Below are 22,717 nucleotides of genomic sequence, written 5' to 3'. Positions count from 1 at the left end.
TAACTCAGAGCATTGGCAGATCTTTAATGATGAAAAGCAAGTGATTCGTTTTCTTGATAATTTGGATGAGTTTGAAAATTTTTGGATAAATTCTGAGGAGGATGGATCTGGTAATCATGAGCATATCATAAATCCTACTCCTAGGAATGTGGTTGCTTTAGAACAACACTTTGATCGGCATGATGCCACAAAGTTGAAAGAGGAAAATAAAATGGACCCAGGCGAATACCTCGAGATAAACATTGGTACTCCTGCGAACCCAAAGATTGTTAAAATTGGTAAAGGTACTAGTGTTGAAGAAAGAAAAAAGTTAATCAATTTACTTCACGAATATCGAGATGTTTTAGCATTTTCTTATGATGAATTGAAAGGCTATAGGGAAGATGTCATGGAACATACTATCCCCTTAAAAGATGAAAATGCTAAACCCTTTCGCCAGAAGCTTAGGCAGATTAATCCTAAGTTAGCCCCTTTGGTTCAAAAAGAGCTTTCAAAGATGCTTGCAGTAGGAATTATCGCTCAAACGAGGCATTCAACATGGTGTTCCAACCTGGTGATTGTTAGGAAAAAGAACGGTACGATAAGGCTTTGTGTCGATTTTCGAAATCTTAATCTAGCATGTAAGAAAGATAATTACCCTTTGCCAAACATGGAGACTATGTTGCAAAAAGTAACCGGTTCTGGAATGATGTCACTCCTAGATGGTTTTTCTGGGTATAATCAAGTATGGGTTAAAAAAGAAGATCGTCACAAAACCACATTCACCACACCATGGGGTACTTTCGAATACATTAGAATGTCGTTTGGACTAACCAACGCTGGGGCTACATTTCAAAGGGCTATGGATTATGCCTTCAAGGGTTTAATTGGGAAATTTATTGAAATTTACCAGGATGATCTTACTGTTTTTCTAAGGATGGTATTAGTCATGTAAGTAATCTTCGGCAAGTTTTCGATAGATGTAGAGAGTACAGGATTTCTTTAAATCCGGCTAAATCTATTTTTGGAGTAACCGAAGGGAAATTACTTGGCCATATCATTTCTAGCGATGGAATTAAGATTGATCCTGAAAGAGTTGAGGCAAAGCTGGAATGGATTTTGTCACTAGAATCTTAGGGGAGTCCTAGTATGCTAAATCGAATCTATGTAAAAGTGATTTGGGAATAATCCTAACTATTTGGTTAGGTTTATTACAAATTGCTTGATCTGCTAGATTATATTTGTGTCACAAGACTAGGTAGTCTATGAGGGTCTATGTCAAATGGGTTTTCCCCCTTGAGAGGTAAAATTGTAAAAGTCATGATGTAAAGTGTCTTGAGGGTTAGAAAATAATTAATCCCCTCATAGGTCCTAGATCCTAGGTAAAATTCCCAAAGGCTAAGTTCAAGGGTCCAAAAATAAAATATATATATATATATATATATATATATAAATAATAGATAATAATAAATAAATAAATAATAAAAAAATAAAAATAAAAATAAAATAATAATAAGTCAAAGTTTTGAGGAAATAAATCCAAAATTTTAATATTTTAATATATTAAAATGCATTTAAAATTTCGACGGATGAGATTAAAAGAGATTTCGATCCTTATCAACGGTCGAGATCACTTTGACATGGATCACTCGAACTAGCCGTTGGGAAATTTATCTTTAAATAGGGTGTCAAGGGTCATTTGAGATCATTCGATCTGTGAGTCTTGTGCTAAAGAAAGCTCTCTTGTAGTCATTTTTCATGTGCAATAAAGAAAGACTTTGGGGTTGAAATCTTGCTGGTGTTACTCTTCTGGAAATGTTGTAAGATGTTTTATTTTTCTGCATAAATTTAATTTCAGCCATTGATGATAGCTTGATGAAGAGTGATTTTAAACACAGGTATCTTGTTTAGTCACTAGGGTTTGAATGGTAGTTAAATTTCTAAATATGATGGCAGGTATCTCCATTAGATCTGGATTTTAGTATCGTTTTCTCCCTCTTTGTTAATGGTTGAAGTAAGCTGTGCAGGAAAATCTTGATTTCGAAGATCAACAGGCACTTGGGAAAGTTCTCAGCTGAACCAGCCAACTCCCGAAAAGGGCATTTTCTAAAGATCCTAGCTAGCATTGATCCCAGGCTTATCATTTTAATTTTTTTTGCGAATGCATGAAGGGTTTTCTGAGGCATCTCACGTTAAATTTATATTCTGAAAATAATTTTGTGGCATACTGACAAATTTGGCTATTTAGAGCCTTTAAGCTGTGAATATTGTAATTATTTAGCTGGTTTAGGGTTTTAGTTTTGTTTCTTGCATATTTTATTTATGGGTGTTTGTTTTTGTCATTACAGGTTGCAGATCTGAAGGTGTAGTCTTGTTCCGAAGCCAGATCTAAGCCTTGGAGGGTAAGATCTGGCCTCAGAACCAGTTTTTTGCAGGTGCACAGTTTTGCTACTCGAAGTTTCATTTTTGTAGGAAAAATTTTCGAAATTTTTTTTTTTAAAGGTGGGTGCCAAACCCTCTTCTCAGCAATCTGTCAACTCCACGCAGCTCATACCACACCAGCGCGCAGCTATCCTTCTCCCTACGTAGTTGCTTCCGCATTTTTGCCAACCCTTTCACACAAACGTCATCGCCATTTTTCCTTGCCATATGGTTATCTGCGTCCCGTATTCCTGTGTGTACCACTCCTGCATGCTACCTTCTCCATCATCGCTCAGCTCTCCTTTCAAAACATATGACTATCCGCGTCTCATCAATCTGCAAGAATCAAAATTTATCTCAAGCAGTCTATCCACGCTGCCTCTCCGCCTGATCCACGCATTTTCAACGTGCTGCCCAGCACTCCCACGCTGCTTCCATCGTTACCCTTTCTCCACGCAGCTCACTTAACCCTCTATTTGACCCTCGTTGTCTTTCTCTGCGGCCATTCTGCTCTCCACGTCTTCAATTCTCCCCATCAAACCCTAGTCTCATTCACCCGCTACCATTCCAGCCCTCAACGTTGCCCTTCACGTGCACCTCTCCATTTCGCGCTTACTTCTGCTCCCTCTCTACGTGATTCCCTTCACCCTTCATGCTGCCACTTTCAGCTGCAAGCCAAACTCGCAATCTGTCCTCCCTTACACCGCCACTGCCCTCACTCCTCTCGCTCGAGCTCATCTCCTGTCCGTCGATCTGCCATTTCTAACCTTCTCCATCCACCTACAAAACACACATAAAAAAAAATCACACATTTCCAAACGCTGCTCCTTTCCGCCGTCAAATTTCATTCGACCTGCAGCTGCACATTAAAACGTGTTTTCATCTCTTCACTTTTGTATATCCGAGTTAGGGTTAGTGTAGTTTGTTTTATTTCATCTTTCTTATTTTGATATATGCGTTTTAGTTAGGATGTATATGATTTGTTAAATTTTCAACTTAGGCTAAATTCCCCATTCATTTTAATATCAAATATATATATATATAAAATAAAATAAAAAAATTTCAAAAGGCATAAAAAAGGGTTAGTCTTTAGGTTATATTTTATTTAATTCAGATTTAAGTTTTGATTAGATTTAGATTTATTTAAATAAAAAGGTTTTTAGGTTTTGGTTTGGTTTTATTTAGAATTTAGTTTTTATTTTATGATTTTAATCAATAAAAAAAGAAATATAAAATAAAAAAATTGAAATATTTTGTCACATTTAGTCTTAGCGTATGCATCTGAGGAATTGTCACGTATATTATTTTGGTGTATTTTTGTGCTATGGCTGAGCTTTGAAGGAAAAGATTTTTTATGGTATCAGTGTTTTATCATTTTACCATAAGTTAAAAGTGCTTAAATTTTTATCTAGAGTTTAACTATTGGAAAACGATAAATTTTCCTAAGTCTGGAATTTCAAGCATAATCATTTTTCTAGGTGGTTAGCTTTTAAGTTTTGAGGTTATTTAAAGCATTTGATCTTTTGAAATTTAAATGTTGGAACATTGTTAAAGCGTTGTGCATTTATTGAATATCTTGCATTTGGTGAAATTAATCATTGCTTGGGTTACTTGATGATAAATGATTGTTAGTCGTGGGATTACAAATTTCATATTTCTGCAGCGGTTAATAAACAATTATTTGATCATTAACTCCATAAGGCACTGATCTTAAGCATTTAAAATCCAAATAAATTTTAAGTATCGCTAAGCTTCAATCAAGCCCTTAATTTCCTTGCTGTGTCTCCCAACCCCGCTGATTCCCAGTTGATCTTCCTTTATCTCATAGGGTCTACCCCCCTTGGCCTAGGGAGACGGCTTAAACGGAGAGATCGGGGATCAAGGTGACAGCCCCCGGTCTGAGCGTTGTCGTGGTGCTTAGAAATTTTGTGCAACAACAACTTCCAAACGGGGGAGAATTGATCCAGGTGGATATTGGTGCCAGGTGGCCACCCACCTATTCTACTTGGACCCCAACACTGTTTACTTTCATTTTCCTTAATTCTAGCACATCTTTCTAGTTTTGTAGTTTTTCGAGTCCTGAGCTTCCGGAGTCATTTTGAGGCCCTAAACGGCGTTTTTTCGAAAACACGCTAAGCCCATAGCCACAGGCAAGGGCTTGTTGGGAAAATTTGTTGTCTTCGGATAGATCTTTCTAACGAGGTATCGTGCGCGCCAAATGGAAATCATATGCCAAAGTTACGACCCCAGGAAGTTGGCGTTCCAACTAATCCCAGTGGGGCCCATAAACTTTTGGCGTTTCATCTCCTAGTGTTAGGTTTTTGGATGTTTAGGGTTTTCCAATGTTTCTCAATAATAATAAAAAAAGGCATCTGAGCCTCATTGTAACACAGTTCAAAAGGCATGTAGTCATCACATCTCTTCATAGAGATAAGCTACCATCGCCCGAGCTAGTTTGTTTCCATTCTACATGTAAATAGTTTTTAGTATTTGTTATTAGTTAATTGAAGTTCAATTTTCGTTGTAGCTCTATGTTTTTGTTTAAGTTTGTATTTCATTCGTTCCTGCATAAATTCGACTCACAAGAGCCCAACAATATGTACAAGTTGAGCACAGATTCGAACAATCTCTCCTGAGATGCCTAGGGTAACCACAATTATAACAAACAATGGTACCCCTTCCGCGTCCAAAGACTCTTTGTCCTCATCCTCATCCCACAAATCCTCCTGGTCCTCTCCCCATTGCGCCTTAACCTATACCAGGATGAGTGTAGTTCTGCATCACCCCGCCTTGGCCCTCCTATACTCGATATGCATCCATAGTGCAATCACGCATCAACTCCAACACCTTGCAATGGAGGATATTGTGACCAACCGACTTGTAAAAATCGCAAAATAATGTTCCCGCAGAGGATTCATACTTCTACATCATAGGGCAAGTTGTGGGCATATGCCCCACACTCTATAGACCTCACACCATAGACCTCTTCCTTGCACCATGGGGTCGGCAGCATTTGTCGCCATGTAGTCATTCAACACGGGGCACTCATTTCTGTGGTGCCTTTCCACATGAAAAATAGTGCACCAAACTTCAATGCGTTGTGCTTTTCCCTTCGCCAAGTCCTACAACTATTTAGTGAGCGCAGCTATCTGCAACTAAAGTTGTGCTATCCCAGAACTATCCCCCACCACTGCAATTGTTGGAGACGCTTCTAACTTCAATGCTCTCTCTAGGGCCTCGGACTGAGTGCGAATGTCTTGTTGGGTGAATGGTACCCGAATATGTGGCAGTGCTCCTACAATGAACCATTCTTTGTGCTACTCATCTGGGATCTCAAAGGCCAGCTTCCCCAACAGCACCTTAAACCTCTAGTCATAATCCCGAATAGACTCATCCGATCTCTACTTAATCTCTTTCAACTCGGTCATGCATTGAGAGGCAGACTTAGGCCTGCGAAACTCCCTCAACAGTCATTGCTTAATATCTTGCAGTGTCCTCAGCGATGTTGGTGGCGAATTACTTTTGTACTTCATATACCAAACCAACGTGTGTTCCCTGAAAGTAGTTCTGAGCTGCACAATTTTAGCGTTCTCATCCTACACGTTGTTAGCATCCCAAACTATGTCACAAACAAACAAGTGTTGTTTAGGGTCCTCATTCCTTGCACCATGGAACACTGGAAACTTCAAAGTATTTTCCATTCCCCTTTGTCTACTTACCTCCTACCGACATTCCTCCATACGTAACTACCATCTGTTGTGAGCTACTTCCACCTATCTGACTTTGGCTAATGGATAAACTCTATCTATTAACTATTGTATGCAATAAGCTACTAGGAGAACTAACCACTGTTGAACTAGATGTGCGCGGGGTGGTGGGTTTTGTTACCCACCACCTGTGGGTTGTATCTATAGGAAAAAAAACTCAATATGGTCCTCAGTTGGCAGCCAACAACCACCAAATAGCTAGATGTGCCACTATCTCCACCACCTGAGCCAGCCATGTGGTCCCTCGCCCATCTGTTATGATCATATGTTTGAAGGTGGACCTCCCGATCCCAAAGGTATGACTTTTCATTGGTGTAGTTGAGTAATTTTGTTTACTTTTCATGGACACTTTTGGGCATGGATTGGTGGGGGGATTAGGTGAAAAAGACTAGGCTAGGTCTATACTCTTCTCTCCTCTGCCTAATTTGATGGTTAGCCTTGTATCCTTGTCCCATGGGATCTCCTTTACTAGCTATTGGCTTTAGGACTAGCACTACATTGGAAATCCCAATTTTGGTTGCATGCTCCCACTTCTCGATACCATATACATCACTCCCCTCCACTCATTATAGCCCCATTCATCATATTTCCCATCCGGGTCCACATGTGTCTGTTGGGTCCATAAAGGATTAATCTCCCACTCCCCTTCTCCACATTTTGGGTCAAGCCTGGAACAATGCCCCGAATGTTAATGCAGCTAAAAAAGAAAAGAAAAAGCATATTGGCCACTCTCAACAGGAAATTGTACCATAAAATGCAATATATGGCCAGGACAAACAAATTTAGCATGTGGTAAAAAGCCACCTTGGTTCCTATGGGCCCCGTTACCAACCATTTTGTGGGTGATATCCTTAGGAGAAAAATTTTCTCCAAGATGGTCCTAAGCCGGTAGCCAGTAGCCCCTTGCAGCCACCAACTAGCTCGTTGTGCCATTTCTCCGCCACCTAAGCCAGCCATGTGGTCACTCACCCATCTGCCATGATCATATGTTTGAAGGTGGGCCTCCCGAACCTAAAGGTATGCCTTGTCATTTGGTAATTGAGTATTACAATTTGCTTATCATGGATACTTTTGGGCATGGATTAATAGAGGGATTTGGCAGAAAGAATGGACTAGGTTTGTGCTCTTGTCTCCTAGGCCCCTTTCGGATGTTAACCTTGGATTCTAGACCCATGGGATCTCTTTTACTGACCATTTGGCTTTAGGGATGGTACTTCATGGGAAACCCTAATTTTGGTTGCGTGATCCCACTCCCTCATCCACATATATTGCCCCCTTTCCACTCATTATAACCCTATTCATCATTTCTCCCACCTGGGTCCATATTCCTCCACTCGGTCCACATAGATTTAGCCTTCCCCTTCCCTTGCCCGCACCTTGGGTCAGGCCTAGAATGATGCCCTGGAGGTTGATGCAGCTGAAAAGTAAAGTAGAAGCATAATTGGCCCAATTCCATAGGAAATGTACCACAAAACGCAAAAGATGGTCGGACAAACACATTTAGCACGTGGGCAAAAGTCAATACATGAGCTCTACACCAAAATCATGGCCATCACCCTGGTTCCTATAAGCTCTATAAGCCTCCTTCATCATATAGGAACCCATGATTGTCCCAACCCCTGGTGGGCAATGAACCGCCCTACCTTAAAAGAGGGTATCCACTACTATATCTTACACATCATGCTCTTACCCCTTGAGCCCTGAGCAGTTAATTAAAGAAAAATCAGAAATGCCAAAAGGCATATAAAGAAGTGTGGAAAAATCAAGGTTAGGGCACCTCATGTACCACGATTGCTCCCTCCTATACATTATATACCCAAGTGTGGGCTTCCCCTTTACTAGCTACCCTTGTACCCCAGCATGTGGCCCAGGGCTACCCTTTTCATTCCCTACTCCATTCATCTCTCTACCACATGCCACCACCTTCTAAAGGATGTACCTTGGACATATTATCTCCTTTAGAAGTAGAAACCACTTAATAAGATACTTGGTTAACCCCATTTGGAGCTTGGAGACATTAGCACATGCCAAAGCCCATTATGGAAGGGCATGCCATTATGAAGTCCCCACCTGTTGTCCATGGTTTGTAAGCTCTTTTACTCGATTTCCTTGATGACTTGTTGTACTGGAAGGCTAGGGGACGCATTAGATCTTATGCAGGATTGCAGGTGGTCTCCATCTTGGGTTTGGTATCCCTATACGAGGTCCTAACCCTCCAAAGAGCTACATTGGCACATGTAGGGTGTGTGTTGAGAGAAATGGTCCTCCACAGCAGTAGACAACACTCTAGAGTCCATAGATCCCCAAAGATGTCCAGAGATTGCTCGAGATTCACATATTGGAGGAGGAAGATGCACATAGTTCACCTTTGCCCAGCCTGCCCCACAGTTGTACCATGCACTTGGCAGATGACCCAGGACTTGTATGTCGAAGTGGCATCGCTTACACTATCATTTGAGCCCTTGCGGAGGCATCTTCAACTTACTTGGAGACCCATGAGGTCACTTGTGTGCCCTCACAGCCATTGGGAGCACCACAGGTTTATTATGTGGAGAACAAGGGGTCAACCCCTTGTCCATTACTTTTGGAAGTCCAACTCATCATTTTGGCACTTGTGGACTTCATCAGTCCTCTTAGAGAGCCCAACGACATGCATTATTGATTATTCGACCTCTTGGGAGGCTTATTATTTTATTTTTGAGCTAGTTTGGTGGGCTTGTCACCAATAGATAGTTATTTGCACATTATTTTAGTTGATGGACTAATGTAGGATCAAATTAGGTAATTCGAACTCCTAATGAGTGTATAATTAGTAGAGACATGAATTCATTTATATCATCACTTTGGATTGGATCATTCTCTCTCTTGAGAGTTTCGCATTTCTTTCTTGCAAGATGAATTGGAGCATGGATGAATTTTGATGTTTGGATCGATTTTCTTATCTTGGGGCTTCTTTATTGTCAAATTATTGATGATTGGATATGTTCTCTTACATGTAAGTACACACATTTAATGTTATTCTTGTTTTACTTTGTCATATGCATTGGAATGAGATTTTTGCTATACTAGGGCTAATTGTTGCATTGCATAATTGCGAAATTGTGGAATTATTGTTTCTATATAGCATCTCTCAATGTATGGGCCATGTATGTTGAATGAAATCTCCTAGGGATAATTCTACCATTGAATTTATCTTGATAAGCCATCTCTTTTTGCAAAGCGAAGTATAAAGCTTTGAGGTCACTTCTTCTTGCCCTAAAGGCCAAGCGAAGTAGTCCTTGAGGCCTCCTTAACCGAGAAACGAAATCCTTTCTCATCATTCTCCTAGACTCCATTCTCCCTAAGGGATTAGACACTGATCTACCAATAGGTGTTCATTCAAAGAACCATTTTTCTTCACCTTTCCCCTTCTCTTCTAGGTCTAGCCAAGTTGGGTCACCTAGGGCATCACTTTCCCGAAAAAGTAGCCATAGAAAAAGTTCGATCTCCTAGCCTCTACTTCGTTGGTGTGTCCTCAAGGCCTCCTCCAAATTTGAAGAAATTCCGACAGTGGGATTGTGGGATATCCCAAGTCCTAGCTTTGAGATCAAACTTTGCCCTAGTATCCCCTAGGCTAGTACCTCATAGAATCAATTTGATACCTTTAAGAGGAAATTCTTGTTTTGATCCTTTCCCCTTCCTTGTTTGGGTGAAGATCATCATTGGTCGCTAGACTCCTCCCCTTAACCTAGGTTGGGTCCACTTGGTCCCATATGGTCCCATATGGTCCCATACCTTTGAAAAGTTAATTCTTCAGGAACCACTTGGGAAATCAAGTTCAATAAGGATTTTAGGGATTATGATACTCCTTTACAAGACATTCCTTAAACCTTGCCCTTAAATCCTCACCTCCTTCTCCTAGAAAGCTTTGTACCTTGCTTGAAGAGCAAGCAAGCTCCATTCTTAACCTCCTTCTAGGAAAAGGATCATTAAGGTCACTTCACATCCATTTGTTGATTCATCCTTCACAAGTGACTTTCCATATACCGAGTCTCCTCCCATCGGTGAAAGTCCGTAAAGAGTAGGGAGTCTTAGCTGAGGTGACAATGGGCTAAGTCTCCATTGTTGCCCTTGATCTAGCAAGTTGACCCTTTCGGAATCCCTTTTAGGCCCCCTGCTAGTTTGAGCGATAACATTTTGGCATCGTTGTCGAGGAGGAAGAAGGTCTACCTCCCTAGTGAATCATTGAGGAATTGATTCATTAACGACATCTATAAGCATTCCTCTGGTGACTCCACTCATTGTCCAAACCCCTAGTTTACTTGAAGGCGACAACATTCCTCCTTTAACTAGGGTTGCTGCAAAAAGGGGAGAGCGAACTCCATCACCTGTTGGAACCGCCCTTTTCCCTGAATTTGAGAAAGTCAGTGATCCATCTCCAAAGATGCCATCTAGTTCTAACACTAACCCAAAACAAGATCAACCCAAGATGACCAAAAGTGAAAGACACTTGGTTAGTGTCTTTGCCCCTTTGAAATTGAGTGATGATCCCAAACCACTACCTAAAAAATATAACCAATGGTTACCCAAATTCAAAGGGGATGCTACTTGGACTGCCTATGGTTTTATTGAGGAATTCTATTGGCAGATGTCCCTTAAGATGATCTTTGATGAAGATAGGCTCATGATGATTTTTGTTTTATCGCTTGAAGGACAAGCAACAGAATGGTACCTTAGCCTTCCCCCTGCATGCATAGAAGACTCTAATGACTTTGAAGACCTATTCATGAAGAGGTGGTCATGCAATGCCCAAGGAACCTTTAATATTGAAAAATTCTATCACATAACCAAGGGAAGGGAAGACGTGCACGATTTCATTCAAAAATTTGATAGGGTAGTCAAGGATATACCTGATCATTTGAAACCATCCGAAGCTAATATTCTTGATAAATTCATAAAAGTTGTGGGTGGCCACTTAACCTATGTATTAAGGGACAAGAAGCCTTCCACGTTGGCTGAAGCCAAAGAGATAGCAATGGAAGTTGAGGAAAACCTACGAATCTCAAAGGTAGATGTCACTAACCACCCTAGAGCCAAACCCGAAATCAAGAACGAGAAATCCAAAGATCAACACAAACAAACCCTTCTTTCCATCCTCGAGAAAATGGAGAAGTTCACTAGGGAAGTCAACGCACGTGACAGGGCTATCATGAATAAAATCACTGCCTTGGAAAGGGCTCAAAAATCTAGTTATATTCCAAAAGGAAAACCCTTTCCCAAAAGGCAAAGTGAAGAAGATGTCCTTGTGCCCCATGAGGATGTCCTTGTGCCCCCACACCCGCTTGGGAGCACCACAGTGACTTGTTTGGAAAACAAGGGGCCAACCCCTTGTCCACTATGTTTGGAGTCAATTCTCTCACCATGGCACACTTTGGACTTCATTAGGCCTTCTCAATGGCCCAACGACCCATTATGTTGATCATTACGCCCTATTGAGAGGTTTATTTCATGTTATTGAGCTAGCTTGGTGGGCTTGACACCAAGGGATGTCATTATTGCACATTATTTTATTATTTGGGTCTTAATTAGGAAAATTGAACTCTTTAGAGATCATATAAGTATGAGAAATGATTCATTTCTCCCATCATCACTTGTTTGGTTTTAGTAGCTCTTGTGAGAATTTCATTCCCTTTGGAGGAATTTTGATGTTTGGATACTATCTTTTTTATTTTGGAGCTTCAAAATTGTCTTGATTTGATGATTGGATATACTCGTTGTACATGTAAGTGCCCTTTTCATGTCTATTCTTTACTTTTATCTTGTCACATGAATGTTGTTGGGATTTTCGCTATCTAGGTCTGAAATTGCCTCTAGTGTTGCATATATTACATGTGTCATGTATAACAAATGAATGTTCCTAGAGATTAAATTTTGTTGAATTCACCTTGATAAGTCATCATTTCTTGTGCATCGAAGTGAAAAAACTTTTCACAGCTACTCCCATGCCCTAATTGCCATGCGAAGTTGTCTAAAGGTCTCCTTGATTGGGTATAGTCTCTCCAAATCACAAATTCACCTTGACTCCATCTCTCCCAAAGGAAAGGCACTGGTCCAACTACTGGTGATCACTTTGAAAGATTATTTTTTTCTCGCCTTCCTCTTTGCGCTCTAGGCCTAGCCCTAATAGGTCATCTAGGGCATCAATTGAATTCTTTTCTAGCCATCCAAACACTTCGATTTTTGGTCCCCTACTACATTGAGGTTTTCTCTAAAGGTCCTTCAAGTTTGAAGAAGATTTGACAATGGAATCTCGAGATATAGCAAGCCCTAGTTGTAAGACTAATTGTTTCCCTAGATTGACTTGGCTTAGCGTCCTCATTGGGATCTTTGCATTCAAATATCAAAAGAAAATTAGTCCTTTGATCCTATTCCCTGCCCTAATTAGGTCAATCCCCTCATTAGTTAATCAACTCCTAATCCCTAGTTTCGGGCCCACTTGGCTCTGTGTGGTCCTACAACTTTCTAACTCCAATTTCACAAAGACTACATAGAAGCCTCTTATCCATAAGGATCCTTAGTTCTAGGAATCCCTTTGTTAAGGCATATCCTCCAAACATAAGCTCACGAATCCTCTTAGCCCTTCCTAGAGAGCCCATCACTTTGCTTTTGAAGCAAGCAAGCTATCTAATTGAGCCTCTTGTGAATAGGCCTTAGGAATCACTCTCTATCCATTAACAGATCCGTCCTTCCTAGTGATTCCCCTTATACCAGGTCTCCTCCCATCGATGAAAGTCCGTAAAGAGCAAGGAACCTTAGCTGAGGTGACAGTGGGCTATTGCTCCATTTTTGCCCCTTAACCTAGTAGTTTCTCTATAGGATCCCCTCCCAGGACCCCTGCTAGTTTGAGCAGTAACAAGTTCGATGCAAGATTTACTTTGAGCAGGCTCCCTAGGATGCAAGGTCTCTATAGGTCTTGGTTCAAGTTGTGACACCTCCCCTTCTCCTTTTGTGCGCGGTCTGCCAGTGTGCACTCAGTCTAGGCTCCTCCATCTCCCCCACTCTTTCTTCTTCTATGTCCTCTTGCTGTCTTCTTTTCTAACTTTCACTCTACTGCTAGCACTGAGTGCCAACCTTTCTCCTCTACCATAACTTCTTTGAAACCTTCTACCACTCTACAATACTCCTATCTCCAACACATCTTCCTTTTCTCGCGCAACTTCAGTAGACTGACTTGGCATACATTTTTCCTCATCGCGTTCAGGGATATATCGCACAACCTTCATTATTTTGTTCCTTTTCCTCCTACATCTCGGTCCTACCCCTTTAGATTATGCCTTGGCCATCCCCCAACTCATCCTGAGCACAAAAGGTGTCTAGCTTCTCATGGTGTCGGACTCCATCTTCAATACGACTTTGTCACATAGTAGCATCTTCACAAATGTCAGCAACGTTCAGATAAAGCGTCCTCGGGGACCTCTCAACAACTGGCGTTCAGTGGATGAAAATAATGGATTCAATGGTGAATTTTGTGATATACCCGCCAATCACACTTTCCAACCAAAATTCGACAGCCCGCGCGATCTAATTATCCACTAAGTAGAGTCTTTGAACTCATTTAGGGGTCAAGCCCTCTGCTCGTCCAACCTCCAATGAGGGTTCTGGTCATTCGGCTTTGAATCCACCTTGCAAGCAACTCCGGAAACTCACAAAAGAAAATCTCGTAAATATCTTCGGCAAATATACATTTCTAGAGCCATTCCTCAACACCAATCCATTAGATTCCAATTTCCCCAACAGCAAATTCACGCAGTTTAGTTCTAAACCATCTATCAATTTCTTCCTTATTGGGATTCCACATCCCCTTCGCTTTGAAATCCCGGTCCCGACAATGGAACCAATTGTTGGGAGCTTTTTTATTGTATTTCTGACCTAGGTTTGTTGCGCATGGTGCACCAAACAAAGTCCCTGGTGGTACCGGCCCTTTTGGCAACGCTTGTGGAACAGGAAAAGTCTCACCTGAACCAAGTTTCTGCAGCTGAGAAGGGGATGGGATTCCAATGGGCACCATTTTCTCACATGAGTCAGACCCTCGACACTCAAACATATAAATTCTGTTAAGTTTAGTTAACAATGGTATGTTCTATGCTTACCAGAATTACTTCAATGGCCTTTTAGCAGCGCAACGACAAATTCCAATTTAGTTTCCAATAGCAATCACATTAACCATAAAACACATTGACAATAACTATGAAGCATAGAACATACCATTGTTAACTAAAATTAACATGGTATCAGAGAAACCCTGTCAAATCTGAAATTTTTTGCAGCAGTCAACAACCCCAACCAGAAAGTCAACATTGGTCAAAGCAGTAGAAAATTGTCCTCAAAGCAACTCGATCATACCCAGTCAAACTCAACCTTCTAAGGTGGTCAAAGTCAACCCAAAACAATCATGAAAAGAGCAGTCAAACTTGGTCAAATTCTGCGGTCAACCTTGTAGTCAGCCTCGATCAATGTGCCTAGAATACCTTGGATTTTGCCAATAGGTGCGGCCTCCAAAGATCAAAATTCTAGCAGAAAATCGCAAATCAAATGTGTTCAAAACACCCCTGGTCAATGCTGGTCAAACCTGCAACAGACTCTGAAATTTCGGCCCCGCAAATTGTCCTTCTTCTTGCCACACGTGTGAGAGAATTTCACTACCCAATAGTCGTACAAAACAATCAGATGAGGGGAGAGAAGAGTGGGTGAGATGAGATGATGTCAAATGAGGTTTGAGGTCTCTCATATTTATACAAGTCGTTGAGGTTGAAGAGACATGTCTCTTGGGCTTCATGAGCCTACATGATGATGTGGCCAACGTTGACAATTTGCACATGTATGGGCATAAATTCAAAAAACATTTATGCTTATCCAAATTTAATGATCTTTAGGTCGATTTTTGTCCTCTCGAAAAGAGGAATTCAATGCAATAATCATCTCCATCAAATGAGTTGTCCAAAGTGGAATTTGGCCCTCTCAACTAGGGAGAATTCCACCTGCCAATCCATCATGCCATCTTGTCATCATGTACCATCTCTGCATCTCATCTCAACACTGATGTAATAATGAAGAAGAATAAATCGAGAGTGAGTCACAAGACCTTGCCACTCTCCACTGACCGAAGTCAGTCCAGGGGTAGAACCCCAATCAGAGTTGATCCCAGATCAAGTTGTTGAACACCATGCATCCTAGACAAAGGGAGTACGGCAATACACGATGCATCCATTTGTAGTGCTATGGTCCCTATCCACTTTTCCCAACTCATTGGCCAGATGAGAGGTACTTCCCATGAGTCCCAAACTACATGGGTAGGATGTACGTTGGGGCATCCGCAGGAGAAGGTGAACCACTCATCCTATTCATATATCATAAATCGTAGGGGAAGGTAAACCACTAACCCTACACACGTGTCATCAATCGTAGAGGAAGGTGAACCACTCACCCTATGGGCGCTCATATCTCCAAGAAGTACCCCAATCCCCTAGGAGCTCCCAGTGCTCAGTGTCCAACTCAAGAGGGACCCTCATGGGAGAGTCCTTCCACGACTCCAAGTCTCTCTCGGAAGGCTAAGAATTTGACCTTCCCCAAGGGCTTCATGAGGATGTCTGCAACCTGCTCATCAGTCTTGATGTGTTGGAGCCTTATTGCTCCCTGTTGTACCATATCTCAGATAAGTGGTACCTAATATCAATGTGCTTGGAGTAGTCGTGGAACACGGGATTCTCTGAAAGGCAAATCCCACTCTAGTTGTCACAATAGATCACTGTGGTATCCAGCACATGCTCCAATAGCTCATTTAAGAGCTTCCTCAACCAAACAGCTTCACAACAAGCCATACTAACAGCAATATATTCGACCTCAGTGGTGCTTAAAGCAACCGATTTCTGCTTCCTGTTCATCCATGAAATTGAAGCAGACCCCAATGAGAAGCAGCATCCTGACATGCTCTTTCTATCTACCACATTGCCAACCCTGTCAACATCAGAATATACATGTAGCCACAAATTCCCGACAGAGTATCTCAGCCCATAGTTGATTGTGCCACAGAGATATCTCAAGAGATTCTTAGCAGCAATCCAATGTATGTGATAGGCTCAACCATAAATTGACTCAAAGTATTTACAGTGAAGCATATGTTCGAACAGATGTTTACCAAGAACATCAGGGCCCCCACAAGTTATCGATACTCAGAACGGTTTGCCAATTCGAGCCCAGCAACACTTCCACATAGCTTCTTGAAGTTGAGTTCCATCAAAGTAGACACAAACTTGCAATCGACCATCCCACATCTCTCTAGAAACTTCACAATGTATTTTCCTTGAGAAAGGAAAATCTCACCTGGCTTTTCCCAGACCTCCAGGCCTAGGAAGTAATGCATCAGACCTAGGTCATTCATCTCGAACTCGGAAGTCAACTCCCTCTCACATTGATAAATGAGAGGGTCTGCACCAGTTAGAAAGAGATCATCAACATAAAAGACCAAAATAAGAGGCATGACCTTTTCAACCTTGAAGTATAGGTTTGGATCAGCATAGCTCCTCGTAAATCCTAGCTTCATAAGACAATTGTCAATCCTTTTGTACCAAGCCTTAGGGCTTGCTTCAACCCATAGAGAGTTTTCTTCAACTTGCATACATGTGTCTTTCGATCTTGTACTTCAAACCCTTGAGGTGGTTCCAAGTAGACTTCCTCCTTAAGCGAGCCATGCAAGAAAAAGAAAGGGGGATTTGAATCTATAACAACCCCAAAATTAAAATATACAACTAATTATATCAATCATGCGATTAATAATCAACACACAACTATTCAACTAATTAGCATAGAATTTCCCAAAAACAAGAGTAGAGACGACTTCCCTGTAATGACGATATTCCTTACTTGTGACTCCGAAGTTGAACGTTATTTGAATCCCACTAACCGCAACAAAGATGTTGGGGATGACTCTCCACCCAGCCGTAGGCTTAGCTACACAATCTTTCTACAGTTGGCCACCCCCAAGCCCTCAATCAACGTACCACTGCAAGGGAATCCTTTGTCTCAGAATACTTTTCTCCTAAGAGAATGCATGAATCTCATCCTCCTCATCGTCCATTAAATAGACCAAAAAATGGAAAGAGGTCCGCTTGCACACATTCCATGTGTCAACATGCAACTTTTATTTCTTTTTTTTAAGTTTTACTTAATTTAATATTCCTCTTAATTTAACTCTTTCTTGTTTTATTCCTTTTTAATTTTTGTTAACTTTACTTATTTTTACTATTTTTATAGTTTACTTTTATATATATATATTTAGAACTCCAGTTTATTATTTACTATTTTATTTATTATTTATTTACTATTATTATATTTTCTTTATTATTTATTATTTATTTACTTATATATTAATATTATTTTATTTTATTTATTATTTTTATTATTACGGGGTATTACATACTCCCCCTCTTTAAAGAACTTCGTCCCGAAATTAAGTTGAATCATTTAAGATTTTACTTTATTTAGTTATTTATTACTTCATGTTTGCCCCACACTCTACTGAACTAGTATAACCAGCAAGCATCGAAAGTTTCCACAACACCCAGAAAATCCCAAGAAATCTTTGTCACTTTTCCCACTTTCAGAACCCAACATAAGCCGCACTGGTTTGTACCATAGCCTATGGTTGGCCCCAAGGCTCGTGCCAAGGCTTAGACCTCATCTACCCCAAGGCAAGCATCCGGTCCAAGCTTCGAGCATCTCGCAAGGCTGGCCCACTCCCTCCACACTCACTAAGGTGCACAGCCTCAGGCATTGAAGTCCTTACACCCCCACCAGAGTTTGACATCCCAATCCAATATCAGGTATTTAACCTCCTCAAGATGGTCCCATAGCCCCTCAAGAGCTATCCATCAAGATTTATACAAGACAAAGGAACCATCGGTATATGTAGTGTTGATTGAGTATGTCACCATCCCATAAGGTGTTACATATTCTCCCTCACAGGTATGGGCTCCCACGAGATCATCAAATAACCATGCTCTCTCAGCCATAGTTTTAAAAACCGGCGGAAAAAACCGGTAACCGGCCTAACCGGCCGGTTGGAGGCCTGGCCGGTCCGAACCGGCCCATCTAACCCGGTTTCCTCCCTCACTCGCCCAAAATACGGCCCTAACCGGTAAAAACCGGCCGGTTTAGGGCGGAACCAAAGCGCTGCAGTTTTGGCTTTTAGTGGTGGTTTAGGGGTTTTGGGGGGCAGGGAAAGGTGTTTTCCCTCCAAAAACACCCTCACACTTGCTATAAGACACCCCTCTCACTCTCATTTGTCTCACACAACTGATTTGGAGTGTTTGTGAGTGTTTGTGAGTTTGTTTGTGAGCTTGGAGAGTGTGGAGTTTTTGCTGAAGTAGTCATCTTGGAGTTGGAGTTGGAGCTATTTTGGAGATAGTGTGTAGCTGTCAGTGGAGTTGCCATCTTCAAGAGGAGGCTAAGGGAGCTACTTTGCATTTCCAGGTAAGGATTTGCACTTGATAATTCCTCATTTGAGTCTGTTGTCCATGAATTATTTTTTTTATGTGCTATAAACTTCTCACTTCAATGATCTATCATCTATGCTATGAACTCTCTAGCTCTATGCTATCAAATTTTGTAGCTTGCATGTGCATTTTTTTTCCTACATTTATCTTTGGTTTTCCATGTTCCTTAGCTGCAATTTTTTTTTTAACTGGCAGATTTCTTTGCAAATTGTTATTATTTCAAGCAAACATGGCTCCAAAAGGAAAGGACAGTGCATGGGTTCATTGTGATGTAATTGAGGGAAAAATGATATGCAAATTATGCCATAAATCTATTGGAGGTGGGGGTATTCTTAGGTTGAAACAACACTTGGCTGGGGTAAGAGACCAAGTAAAGCCATGTGATGCACCAAAAGAACTGTTAGGTCCTATTAGGGCAGAATACATTGCCAAGCTTGAAAAATTTTATGAGGATAAGGCTAGGGAGAAGGCCATCCAAGATGAAATTGCAAGGAAGAGGGAATTAATGGAAGCCATGAATCTTATGAAAGAGAGTGGGTATGATGATTATGAGATTCAAGACTCCACTTCTATCCCTTCCACCAATGACCCCTTTCACTATGTTCATCCTTCTGTTGGAGTTGGCCAACCATCAAAAGGAACAAAGAGACCAAACATCCAAAGTTATTTCTCATCTTCTGCCAACATTGCCTCTTCTAAATCTAATCCCACTTCCTCCCAGCCAAGTTCTCAACCCACTTTGGATCAGCATTGGAAAAAACAATGCAAAGAAACTTCTCACCAATACATTGCTAGATGGTGGTATGATTCAGATATCCCATTTAATGCTGCTCGCTCACCTTATTACCAAGCTATGTGGGACTCTGTTATAGCTGCGGGAAAGGGCTTCAAAGGCCCTAGTATGCATGACTTGAGGGGAGCTCTTTTGCAAAAAGAGATATCTTCCATTGATGAGTATTTGGTTGAGTTTAAAGAGTCATGGCTCAAAACAGGTTGTTCCATTATGTCAGATGGATGGACCGATGGAAAGAACCGCACTATCATTAATTTCCTTGTTTCTTGCCCTCAAGGAACCATGTTTTTGAAATCAGTTGATGCATCTGATAGGGTAAAGGATGCAAGCCTTCTATTTGAGCTTTTGGATAACATTATTCAGGAAGTTGGGGAGCATCATGTTGTGCAGGTCATCACTGATAATGCCTCAAACTATGTTCTTGCTGGAAAGATGCTTGAGGCCAAATATAAGACCATATTTTGGACTCCATGTGCTGCACATTGCATAGACCTCATGCTTGAGGATATAGGCAAGGTGGAGTGGGTAAAAAACACTGTAGAGCATGCCAAGTGCATTACAAAATACATTTACAACCACTCATGGGTATTGAGCCTAATGAGGAAACACACTGGAGGCAAAGAGCTTGTTAGGCCTGCAATTACGAGATTTGCAACTCACTTCCTCACGTTGCAATGTCTCAATGGTCAACATAGAAACTTGCAGAAAATGTTTTCCTCTGAAGAATGGTCTGAATCTCGGTGGGCTCGTAGACCAGATGGAAAAGACACCAAAAAGAAAGTGTTAGACACTTATTTTTGGAAAAGGTCTGTAGAGCTTGTGAAAATTACCGAGCCCCTTGTTAAGGTGCTAAGGTTGGTGGATGGGGAAAGATTGGCCATGGGCTACATTTATGAAGCTATGGATCAGGCAAAGGAGCAGATACGGGCAGCTTACAATGACAGGTTAGCTAAATATGGCCGTATATGGGAGATCATTGATAACAGATGGAACAATCAACTCCATCGTCCTATACATGCAGCCGGGTATTTTTTGAACCCAAGGTATCACTATAAAAATCGGCTAGGAGATCAGCATGATGGGGAGGTCAGAGCTGGATTGATTGATTGCTTGGAGCGCATGGTCCCTAACCATGTAGACCAGTTGGAAATACATAGACAACTTACTATTTTCAATCAAGCAAGTGGTACTTTTGGCAAAAACTTGGCAAAGATGGCAAGAGATGTGGACCAACCAGGTAAGCAATTCCAATTTCCATTTTGTTTTTCATTTCAAGTTAAAATTGTTTACGTTCTTTACAATTCAAATTATAAACTAAGTTACTAATTATTGTCTTTTTCTTTGCAGCACATTGGTGGGAGTCATTTGGTGGCCAGTGTCCTCAATCGCAAAGGTTTGCAATTAGAGTCCTCAGTCAAACTTGCAGTGCTTCAGGTTGTGAGCGCATACACACGAAGAAGAGAAACCGTTTGGAACAAAAACGGTTAAATGATCTTGTTTTTGTGCAATACAACCTTCGACTGAGGAGGAACCAAATGATGAGCAAATCACCTGATCTAGATCCCATTGTGTTGGACGATATTGATCCAACATCAGAATGGGTGGAGGAGACTGAAGATCCTGTGTTTGAGGCTGATTTTGATATCGACATGGCTTTAGCGGAGGATGAGGCAGATTATGTGGCGGCATCAGAACCAGGATCAGTAGCGGCATCAAGGAAAGGCAAGGAACCAATGGAAGGCACTAGTCGTGCAGGTCGAAAAACTCGTGCTTCCATTAGGTCCACTTCTATTGTCATTGGTGGCATTGATACTGATGTTGCAGATGAGGCAGAGGCATCCTCAGACTCTGAACCAGATGATGTCTATGTAGCTCCTGATGATGATCCTGTGTCTAGTAGTGGTGATGGACTTGATGATTGATCATGTGTACACTGTAGACTTGTAGTAGGCCAATGGCCTCATAGCTTGCAGCATTGTTTTTGGACTTTATAGGCCATTTAGAGCCTCATTTCTTATGTATTTTGCTATTTTGTCGATGATATCTATTGCACTCTGTGCCATTTTGATATATTCACCTTTGCATGGTATATAAATGAGCAAACTTTGCATATTTTGTCTCTATTGGCTTGGAATCATGGTTTTACATCTTAAAAATAGTTTTGTTTCATTAAAAATTAATTATTTAATGTATTTTTTAAAAACCGGTTCGTTTAGACCAAACTAGTCCCGGTTAGACCGGTTCCGGTCGGTAAACCGGTTCATTAGGTGGACCGGTCCGGTCACCGGTTCCGGTTTTAAAAACACTGCTCTCAGCACATTTATAGAGTTCCTATCCGTCCCCATATCTCAACATGCATCTAATGCATTAGTTATAATCATAACATCATAGAAAATAATTCATATGCCATATCATGCATACCATCATGAGAACATAACATCATTGTTATCAAAACATTATGAATAGTAGAAAATGCATGTTCATGCATTTCATAAATCTGCATGCAATAACCACATGCTTCACACCATGAAATATCATCATAAATTACAACATCAAAGATAATCATGACATCACATAATAAATGGAACCATATGTAAATATAGCCTCATATCATGAGAATCATACATAAGCAATCTAGACTAGTTGACACATTTGACAAAATAAATCTAGATGTCATTATTTGTTTCATGTTCATCAACTCATCATACTATTTTCCTTCATCCCTTCATTGTATCATTCATCCCTTTTTTAAGAAGCAACATCAATGAAACAAAGTTAAATACTAATTTTAAATGTGGACACAAATTGTTTCACAATCAGTTATGTAATATCCAACTAACAAATTCCAAGCATTACCTTGAGTTAATGTTTGTGCATATTGTTTTTATCAAGATAAAAGGCATAGTAGCCACATGGGTCTTAATTGATATTTCTAATCCTTTCATGCAAAAGGGGGTTATGCCAATTATGTTTGTATATCCATGAATCCACTAAACTCTACTCAAATATTTATAGTCAACATTTATTATGCCAATTTAGCATTGTGCATTACAAACTACCATGATTAAGAATGCTAATCTTCAACATCATTATTCATTAAACTTTTCTTTGCCATAATTAAGATATCCCCTTACACTAAGTCAACATGCCATGATTCTTATAACATATACACTTATATATTAAGACCTTTAAATCCATTTGTTATTCCATAGGGTAACTTTATCAAT

General features: G+C 40.7%; 1 protein-coding gene across 1 annotated transcript in view; it reads right to left on the bottom strand.

The window, feature by feature from the left end:
• The window catches only part of LOC149181417 (Peptidase C78, ubiquitin fold modifier-specific peptidase 1/ 2), a 456,391-nt gene that overhangs the window by 338,209 nt on the left and 95,465 nt on the right, over window positions 1-22,717 (bottom strand). The gene's annotated exons all lie outside the window — the stretch shown is intronic.

Source organism: Pinus tabuliformis, chromosome 3_2 (genome assembly GCF_031772625.1).
Source record: "Pinus tabuliformis cultivar Carrire ecotype Pingquan chromosome 3_2, CPIR1, whole genome shotgun sequence".
Taxonomy (NCBI): domain Eukaryota; kingdom Viridiplantae; phylum Streptophyta; class Pinopsida; order Pinales; family Pinaceae; genus Pinus; species Pinus tabuliformis.
This window is presented reverse-complemented; position numbering and strand designations above follow the sequence as displayed.